General features: G+C 35.9%; 1 non-coding gene across 1 annotated transcript; it reads right to left on the reverse strand.

Annotated features, from left to right (window-relative positions):
- Positions 1 to 2,766: 2,766 nt before the first annotated feature.
- Positions 2,767 to 2,873, reverse strand: LOC115893439. Its single transcript, XR_004053436.1, has one exon. It is a non-coding gene; the product is annotated as a U6 spliceosomal RNA (small nuclear RNA).
- Between the last annotated feature and the right edge of the window lie 7,784 nt (positions 2,874 to 10,657).

Raw genomic sequence — 10,657 nt, forward strand, 5'->3', positions numbered from 1 at the left:
CAGCAAAATACTAGTCAAGCAAATCCAACAGTACATCAACAAGCTAATCCACCATAATCAAGTAGTCTTTACTGCTGGAATGCAAGGTTGGTTCAACATATATAAATCAATAAATGTGATTTACCACATAAACATAACTGAAAACAAAAACTCCATGATCATCTCAACAGATGCAGAAAAGGCTTTCTATGAATTTCAACATGTTTTAAACAATACTAGACAGTGAAGGAACATTCTTCAAAATAATATGAACCATCTTGTAAAACCCATAGGGAACATAACACTGAATGGGCAAAAGCTGAAAAAATTCCCCTTGAAAACTAGCACAAGACAAGGATGCCTCTCTTACCACTCCTATTCAATGTACTATTGGAATTTCTGGCCAGGGCAATTAGGCAAGAGAAAGAACTACAGGCATCCAAAGAGGAAGAGAGGAACTCAAACTATTGCTGTTTGCAGATGGTATGATTGTAAACCTGGAAAACTCCATAGTATCTTTCCAAAAGCCTCTAAATCTCACAATGTAATCAAAGTTTCAGGGTACAAAATTAATGTACAAAAATCAGTAGCATTCCTATACACCACCAACTTTCAAGCTGAGAGCCATATCAGGAACACAACCTCAACAGAATTACTACAAAAAGAATAAAATATCTAGGAATACAGTGAACTAGGGAGGTGAAAGGTCTCTACAACAAGATTTACAAAACAGCTGCTCAAATAAATTAAAGATGACACAAACAAATAGAAAAGTTCTCCATACTTATTGATAGAAAGAATCAATATGGTCAAAATGGCCATAATGCCCAATGCAATGTACAGATTCAATGTTGTTCCTATCAAACCATCAATTACATTCCTCATAGAATTAGAAAAAATCTATTCTAAAATTCATATGGAAGCAAAAAAAAAAAAAAAAAAAAAAAAAGAGCTTTAATAGCTAAGGCAATCCTAAGCAAAAGTAACAAAGCTGGAGGCATCATATTTCCCAACTTCAAGCTCTACTACAAGGCTACAGAAATTAAAACAGCTTGGCAGTGATACAAAAACAGACACAAAGACCAATGGAACAGAGTAGAAAACCCCAAAATAATGTTGTACACATATAACCACCTTATCTACAAAACCACAAAAATAAGCAGTTGTGAAAGGACTCCCTATTTATTCAATAAACTGTGATAGGATAATTGGCTAGCCATATGCATAAGATTGAAAACGGGCCCCTTCGTTACATTATATACAAAAATTAAGTCAAGATGGATTAAAGACTTAAATCTAATTCCAGAAACTACAATACCCCAGAAAACAACCTAGAAAATACCATTCTGGACATGGAACATGCATGACTTCATGAAAAAGAGGTCAAAGGCAATTGCAACAAAAACAAAAATTAACAAATGGGATCTAATTAAATTCAATAGCTTCTGTACAGCAAAAGAAGCTATCAACAGAGTAAACAGACAACCTACAGAATGAGAGAACATGTTTGCAAACCATGCATCTGGCAAATGTCTAGTATTCAGAATCTATAAGAAACTTAAATTTACAAGTGAAAAACAAACAACATCATTAAAAAGTGGGCAGAGGACATAAAGGATATTCATGTAGCCAACACACATATAAAAAATGCTCAACATCAGTAATCATTAGAGAAATGCAAATCAAAACCACAATGAGATGCCATCATTCATGAGTCAGAAGGGTTATTATTAAAAAGTCAAAAAATGACAGATACTGGCAAAGTTGTGTAGAATAGGGAATGCTTATGCGCTGCTAGTGGAAATATTAACTAGCTCAATCATTGTGGATACCAGTCTGGTGATTTCTCAAATAACTTAGAATTACCATTCAAACCAGCAATTTCATTACTGGGTATATACCCAAAGGAATATAAATCATTCTACCATAAAGACACATGCACATGTATGTTCATCACAGCACCATCCACAATAATAAAGACATGCAATCCATCTAAATGTCCATCAATGCTAGACTGGATAAAGAAAATGCGGTACATGTACGTAATGGAGTATTATGCAGCCACAAAACCAGAATGAGATTATGTCCTTTGCAGCAACATGGGTGGAGCTGGATGTCATTATCCTAAGCAAACTAACACAGGAACAGAAAACAGCACACTCCTCATCAGAAACTCTACAAGTCACAAGAAAGTAGGGGACAATAGTCAACATTCTTAAAGAAAATAATTTTTTTATTGAAAATTATTATTTTTTATTGAAAATTATTAGTCTGATGAACTTCTCTTTGTAGGTGACTTGGCCTTTCTCTGGATGCCCTTAACATTTTTTCCTTCATTTCAACCATGGAGAATCGGATGATTATGTGTCTTGGGATTGATATATCGTGTAGTATATTAGCGATGTTCTCTGTAATTCCTGAATTTGAATGTTGGCCTGTCTTGCTAGGTTGCAGAATTCTTCTGGATAATATCTTGAAGTGTGTTTTCCAACTTAGTTCCATTCTCGCCATCTTTTTCAGGTACTCCAATCAATCGTAAGTTCAGTCATTTTACATAGTCCCATATTTCTCGGAGGTTTTATTTCTTTCTTTTCATCCTTTTTCTCTAATCTTGCCTGCCTGACTTATTTCAGCGAGATGGGCTTTAAATTGTAACACTTTTTCTTCTGCTTGATCGATTCAGCTATTGATACTTGTGTATGCTTCACCAAGTTCTCACACTGTGTTTTTCAACTCACTGGGTCATTTAAGTTCCTCTCTAAACTGTTCATTCTAGTTAGAAGCTGCAGAAATATGGAATGCTTCACGAATTTGAGGGTCATCCTTGTGCAGGGGCCATGCTAATCTACTTGGTATCGTTCCAATTGTCGTATATGTGCTGCCAAAGTGAGCACCCCTTTCTTTTCTTGACTTTGTATTTGATATTCTCCTTTTCTCTACATCAAATGAGAAATCTGAAGTCATTCATTGAGACCATTTATCTTTTGCTATACAAATGTTAAGAGTTATTACTTTTCTTCTGAGTACTGTTTTAGCTAAATCACATAAATGTTGCTTTTTAGTGTTTTTACTTTTCAGATCTAAATAGTTTCTATTTAATCTATTGATGACCTTATTGAATGATAAATTATTTAAAATTACTTAATTTAAAATTTTTAAATTTTCAAATATTTAAGTATTTTATTTTGCAATTGACTTCTAATTTAATTTATACATTCTGATAATAGAGTGATATTTTTCTTCTGACTGAAGACATTCTTTAACATTTCTTAAAGTGTGAATCTGCTAGTAAGGAATTATTTCAGATTTCAGATGTCTGGGAATGTATGTATTTTGTCTTCATTTTTGAAATATATTTTCGGTGGTTATAAAATTTTAGATAGACAGATTGTTTTTTCTTTCAGAACTTTGAAGATGTCTTCCCCTTGGGATAAAGTAGTGTGATAGGTATGAGGAAAATGGTGTGGGTAGCTTTTATTCAGGATTCTCAGGTTCCTGAGTTTGCTACCTTATTATGGGGCATAGACATTCATTCTGATAAATGTAACAACGGGTAATATCCTGAAGCCAAATGTCATAGCGAGTTGTTCTTTTTCCTTTTTTATAATCTTCTATAGCCTGTGAAAATCTAAAGTTACTTCTGAATTTTCTCTGCAACTTTCTCACTCCACTTATGTTGGGCACCATCTTCATATGACACATCTGTTTATTTAGGTAGTGTATCACTAGTTTAACCTGGAATGAAACTCTCTGACTGTTGACTGCTCAGTATGAGTTGCAGACATGGAGCAGACATGCTAAGCAATTGGAATGAATGCAGTATTATAATGTCCATGACAGTTAATTTTTAAAATATAATTTCAACTCTTATTTTTGATTCTGATGATAGAAGTTCAGGTTTGTTCGATGGGCATATTGTGTGACACTGAAGTTTGGGGTACAAATATCCCCATAAGTCAAGTAGTAAGCATAGTACCCAATAGGTAGTTTTTCAGACTTTTTCCCCCTTCCTCCTCCCCTCCTCAAGTAACCCTCTGTCATTCCCATCTTTATGTCCATGTGTACCCAACACTTAGGTTCCACTTATAAGTGAGAACATTTGGTGTTTGGTTTTCTGTTCCTGCATTAATTTGCTTAGGATAATAGCCTCCAGCTGCATCCCATGTTGCTGCAAAAGAAATTATGTCATTCTTCTTTACAGCTGCATAGTATTCTGTGGTGTATATGTACCACATTTTCTTTATCCAATCCAATGTTGATGGGAATCTAAGTTGATTCCACATTCTTGCTATTGTGATTGTGAATGTCTGTGATGAAAATACAGGTGGAATAATTTAGTTTCCTTTGGGTATATACCCAGCAATGATATTGCTAGGTTGAATGATAATTCTATTTTTAATTATTTGAGAAATCTTCAAATTGTTCTCCACAGGGGCTGGAGTAATTTACATTTCCACCAACAGTGTATAAGTATTCCCTTTTCAATGCAGCCTCACCAGCATCTTTAATTGTTTGACTTTTTAGTAATAGCCATTCTTATTGGTGTGAGATGATATCTTATTGTGGTTTTAATTCCATTTCTCTGATGATTAGTGATGTTGAACATTTTTTCACATGTCTGTTAGCCACTTATGTATTTTCTTTTGAGAAGTGTCTGCTCATGCCTTTTGTACACTTTTTAATGGGCTTATTTTTTTTTCTGCTTGTTGAATTGTTTAAGTTCCTTACAGATTCTGGATGTTAGACCTTTGTTGGATGCATAGTTTTCTCTCATTCTGTAGGTTGCCTGTTTACTCTGTATATAGTTTCTCTTGCTGTGCAGAAGCTCTTCAGATTCATTAGGTCCCATTTGTCAATTTTGGTTTCTGTTGAAATTTCTTTTGAGAACTTAGTCGTAAATTCCTTCCCAAGACCAACGTCCAGAATGATATTTTCTAGGTTTTCTTCTAGGATTCTTATAGATTGAAGTCTTGCATTTAAATCTTTAATCCATTTTGAGTTAATTTTTGTATAAAGTTAAAAGTGGAGATCCATTTTCATTCTACATTTGACTAGCCAGCTATCCCAGCACCATTTAATGAATAGGAAATAATTTCCCCATTGCTCATTTTTGTCAATTTTGTCAAAGACTAGATGGCTGTAGGTGTGTGGCTTTATTTCTGGGTTCCATAGCTTGTTCCATTGGTCAATGTGTCTACTTTTATATTAGTAAAGAAAAAACCTGTTTGGGTTACTGTAGCCTTATGGTATAGTTTGAAGTCAAGTAATATGATGGCTCTGGCTTTGTTATTTTTGTTTAGGATTACTTTGGCTATTTGAGTTCTTTTTTTGTTGTTGTTTCCATATGAATTTTAGAATAGTTTATTCTAATTCTGTGAAAAATAATGTTGGTAATTTGATAGAGATAGCATTGAATCTGTAGATTGCTTCAGGTAGTATGCTCATTTCCATGATATTGGTTCTTTCAGTCTATGACATGGCATGTTTTTCCATTTCTTTGTGTCATCTATGATTTCTTTCAGCAGTGTTTTGTAGTTCTACTTATAGGATCCTTCGCATCCTCAGTTAAATGTATTACTAGCTATTTTTTCTGACTATTTTAAATGGAATTGCATTCTTGATTTGACTCCCAGCTTGAATGCTACTGATACATAGCAATGCTACTGACTTTTGTACATTGGTTTTATATCCTGAAATTTTACTGAAGTTGTTTATTAGCTCTAGAAGCCCTTTGTCTAAGCCTTTAAATTTTATGTAAAATTATATCATGTCCATGATAGTCTTAATAGGTCTGTTTTTACTGTTTGTTCTGAAACTTAAGTATAGTTTGCTTTGGTATAAATGGATCCATTTTCTCCTGCCTAAGTTGTGCGCTATAGTTTCAGTATTAGTGTTTTTTTTTCTTCACATTTTTATTTCTAGTATGCAGAAATTCTTAAAGGTCTCTCTAACAGCATTTTTTATTAAATTTTAAAACATATTTTATATGCTTTTAGGATAACAGTATTCATATCAGTTATTAAATAGTAAAGATATAAAATAGATATAAGAATATTAGTAAAACAAAAACTGAGTTTCCAATAGAGACTGACATTAAAAAAAGAGAGAGAAACATTTCCCCACATTTGGCCACAGAACATTGTACAGGTTTGGTACATTGTGAGGCTGGTGCAATGAATGTGATAAGTTTAAGTCAGAGATGCCCAAGATTGGTAGAGTTGTTCAAAAAGATTAACAAGGGCTTGTAAGAGAAGAATTGCAACCATGGAACTGGGTGATCCTGGGAAGAAATGACAGTAGTGCCCCTAAAACATGGTGGTAATGTCCAGTGATGGCAAAGCCAGTTTTAGGAGCAGTGGGACCAGTAGAGGTAACAACGTAAATTAGAAGTGGTGTTCAGTGACCACATCAGAACAGGTGTGAGGTTGCCGTGGGATGATGGTGCTTAGTGAATGGTATGTTGTGAGCAGAATCAGCTGCACTGGTTAGTAAAAATGGCATTGTTGATAATAATCATGCCAGAAGCTGAATCATAAAATCAAATAAGTAACATGAAACTATAAACAGCATGTATTGCCAGTGACACTTTGTTCATAATGTGTGAAACACTCTCTAATCAATTCCTATTAGCATGTAGGAAGATATACTAATAAAATGTTGATTGAAATGTTGTTATGTTTTTTTTTTTTCTGTAGAACCATAGCCTTCTATCAATTTATTAATGATTTTGAATTGATTACCTGTGTCCTGGCTCAGACCTAGATTGGAAGATTCCATTTCTTTCCCCAAAGTCACCAATCCAGCTCATATAGGTTTATCAATTTTTCAATAATATATAAATATGCACTTCAAACTTGTACATTTTCTTTTTTGTGAGACAGGATCTCACTCTGCCACCCAGGCTAGAGTGCAGTTGCACAATCATGCCTCACTGCAAACTCGACCTGCCTGCCTCAAGTGATCCTCCCACTTCAGCCCCTAGGGTAGCTGGGACTACAGGTACACATGACTGTGCCCAGCTAAGTTTTTGGTACCGTTTGTAGAGACAGGGTTCACCATGTTGCCCAGGCTGGTCTCAAACTCCTGGGATCAAGAAATTCACCTGCCTCGGCCTCCCAAAGTGCTAGGATTACAGGTGTGAGCCACTGAGCCCAACTCCACAGATTTAATTTTCATCAGGGCAATTAAATGTGTGTCCTATATATGGCTGTAATATACATTATATAGACAGATATAGGTATAGATGTGTGTGTGTGTGTGTAGCTTTTCAACTTTAAGGGAAAAAGTGATGTCTGGTACAACTGAATTCTCTAGATAAGTGTAATGCTTTCTTGTTCATTTAGGAAAATATTTGGGCAAGAACCAGTTCAAGCCCAACAGATAAAGCTATGGGAGTGTAGCAGATATTAATATTCTACTGACATCTTCTCTTGATTCCTTTATCATTTTCTTACAGTCTGGTACCCAGTGTGTTTTCTGTACTTACTGCTAGCATCTGCATCTCTTTTTGAAGGAATGCCCTCAGGCTTCTGGAACCCACTTTTCCTACACACTGAAAGAGTCAGAAGTCCTTGGAAATGTATATCTCTTTGGGTGCCGCCACTTTTTTTATAACTAAAAGGTGCAGGTAAGTAAATTCTTTGTCTCCTCTAACCCATTGATGGGTAAAATGCTGAGCTATGAATTGTAGTCTTCAGAGCTTCCCTGAAGTTTGAGTCTGATACTTTTTTGGAACTTTGCTTGATTTAATACCATAATCCAGGATTTCTATAACACTTTCGGGCTCCCAGAGACACTTTTGTCCAGTTCTTCTGGACAGAGGTTGGAGTTGTCTTATTGTTTCAGTCTTCTGTGATATTGTGTGGTTCCATGTACCTTGGCCAACTTTGAGATAAAATTACAAGAGAAAATCAAAGAAAAAATAATGAGTATTCACTTCACACTCTGGACAACAGAGGTTCTATTTCCTGGTTTCTCTGGTCTCAGATAATTATTTCTCAGCATTTTGAGTACCTGATCATTTTTGCTGTGGCAGTACAATTCTGTAATTGGTTAGAACCAAATATAGCCAGTCTTGGTTAGAACCAAGAAAGAAAAGGGAAAACAACAACAACAAAAATAAAAAAAGCACATAGATCCTCCTTCCAAACTTCTACATGGACCAATCCCTTTTCCCACCAAAATTATAACTAGAAATACATGGTATCTCTTGGAGTTTTGTTGTCAGCTTTTACTGGACAGTTACTGGATTCAGCCCACCCTTGGATCAAGGCAGAGAGGCAAAGTAAGAATGGCCTCTGCCTCCTGAGAAAACTCATACTTAGAGTTTAATACTAAATTTTTTACTTTAGTTCCCAATTTACCTGTTATGATTTTATTGTTTTATATGTTTTAGAGTACTCATATAATTTCAAAATATTTTGTTTACAATTTCAGTTGTAATCACTGGGAGATGGAAGTTGTGCTTATTCCATCTTGACCTAATTTTTCTTTATAGTTTTTATCTTTCTGTTGAAATTCTTTAACAGCTCATGTCTTTTGTCTACCTTTCTAGATTAAAAAATATATATTTTTGTGGGTATTTTAAAATCCTTGTTTGACAATTCTTATATCCAAGTCATCATTGAGTTTAATTGTGTTGATTGCTTCTCTCTTGCCTTTTTTGTGTCTTTTGATTATTTTTAAACTAAATGCCAGATATTGTGTAAAAAATGGCATTTATGTCCAGAAGTAGGTGCTCCTCGTATTATCTCAGGCTGTTAATCTATGTGCGTATGTTGTGGGAGGGATGAGTGACTCTAATAAGTAATTGAGTTGGATTGATATTTTTCTTGTTGCTATCATTTCCTTCAGTGCATGGCAAACTTCAGATTCCTCCAGTGGTGAACTGCTCTTACTTTGTGCTTAGTGTGGGGCTTAGGGACGCTCTCGGAAGTAGTGAAGCATTTCTGGGACCAGGGGACAAAGTTTCTTGTTGTCCCTTCTCTCAGTGGCATAAGTTTTGGCTTTATATGAAAAAGATGTATAAAGGGAATGGACAGTGTTTTATGTTTGTTCTGGAGTCAGACGTGTCCACTACAGGCATGTCTGTGCCACCTAGGGAAGCACTTTTCCTGCCTTGATTTGAGCACCTGAAAGTGGCCTGTGGAAGATAACTTTTGAGTGGATGTGAACTTCACTCTGCTTTTGTTTATTCCTAACTGGTAACTTCCTTTTGTGTTTCGTCAAAGGTGAAATGGTTTCTGTGTCTCATCTCTATTTGGAGGGGTGTTTCACTCTTTGGAATCCAGTTCACTTAGGTTCTTGTGGCTTCAGATCTCTGACGTTTCCATAAAGAATTATGATTTTGTAAATTAAATTTTTTTCTTACTGTTACAATTTTGTTTTCAGCTTCAAACTTTTTTTTTTTTTTTATTATACTTTAAGTTCTAGGGTACATGTGCATAACGTGCAGGTTTGTTACATATGTATACTTATGCCATGTTGGTGTGCTGCACCCATCAACTCGTCAGCACCCATCAATTCATCATTTATATCATGTATAACTCCCCAATGCAATCCCTCCCTCCTCCCCCCTCCCCCCTCCCCATGATAGGCCCCAGTGCGTGATGTTCCCCTTCCCGAGTCCAAGTGATCTCATTGTTCAGTTCCCACCTATGAGTGAGAACATGCGGTGTTTGGTTTTCTCTTCTTGTGATAGTTTGCTAAGAATGATGGTTTCCAGCTGCATCCATGTCCCTACAAAGGACGCAAACTCATCCTTTTTTATGGCTGCATAGTATTCCATGGTGTATATGTGCCACATTTTCTTAATCCAGTCTGTCACAGATGGACATTTGGGTTGATTCCAAGTCTTTGCTATTGTGAATAGTGCCGCAATAAACATACGCGTGCATGTGTCTTTGTAGTAGAATAATTTATAATCCTTTGGGTATATACCCAGTAGTGGGATGGCTGGGCCAGGAAGAAGTTGAATCCCTGAATAGACCAATAGCAGGCTCTGAAATTGAGGCAACAATTAATAGCCTACCCACCAAAAAAAGTCCAGGACCAGATGGATTCACAGCTGAATTCTACCAGAGGTACAAGGAGGAGCTGGTACCATTCCTTCTGAAACTATTCCAATCAATAGAAAAAGAGGGAATCCTCCCTAACTCATTTTATGAGGCCAACATCATCCTGATACCAAAGCCTGGCAGAGACACAACAAAAAAAGAGAATTTTAGACCAATATCCCTGATGAACATTGATGCAAAAATTCTCAATAAAATACTGGCAAACCGGATTCAGCAGCACATCAAAAAGCTTATCCACCATGATCAAGTGGGCTTCATCCCTGGGATGCAAGGCTGGTTCAACATTCGCAAATCAATAAACGTAATCCAGCATATAAACAGAACCAAAGACAAGAACCACATGATTGTCTCAATAGATGCAGAAAAGGCTTTTGACAAAATTCAACAGCTCTTCATGCTAAAAACGCTCAATAAATTCGGTATTGATGGAACGTATCTCAAAATAATAAGAGCCATTTATGACAAACCCACAGCTAATATCATACTGAATGGGCAAAAACTGGAAAAATTCCCTTTGAAAACTGGCACAAGACAGGGATGCCCTCTCTCACCACTCCTATTCAACATAGTGTTGGAAGTTCTGGCTAGGGCAATCAGGCAAG

Source organism: Rhinopithecus roxellana, chromosome 14 (genome assembly GCF_007565055.1).
Source record: "Rhinopithecus roxellana isolate Shanxi Qingling chromosome 14, ASM756505v1, whole genome shotgun sequence".
NCBI lineage: Eukaryota > Metazoa > Chordata > Mammalia > Primates > Cercopithecidae > Rhinopithecus > Rhinopithecus roxellana.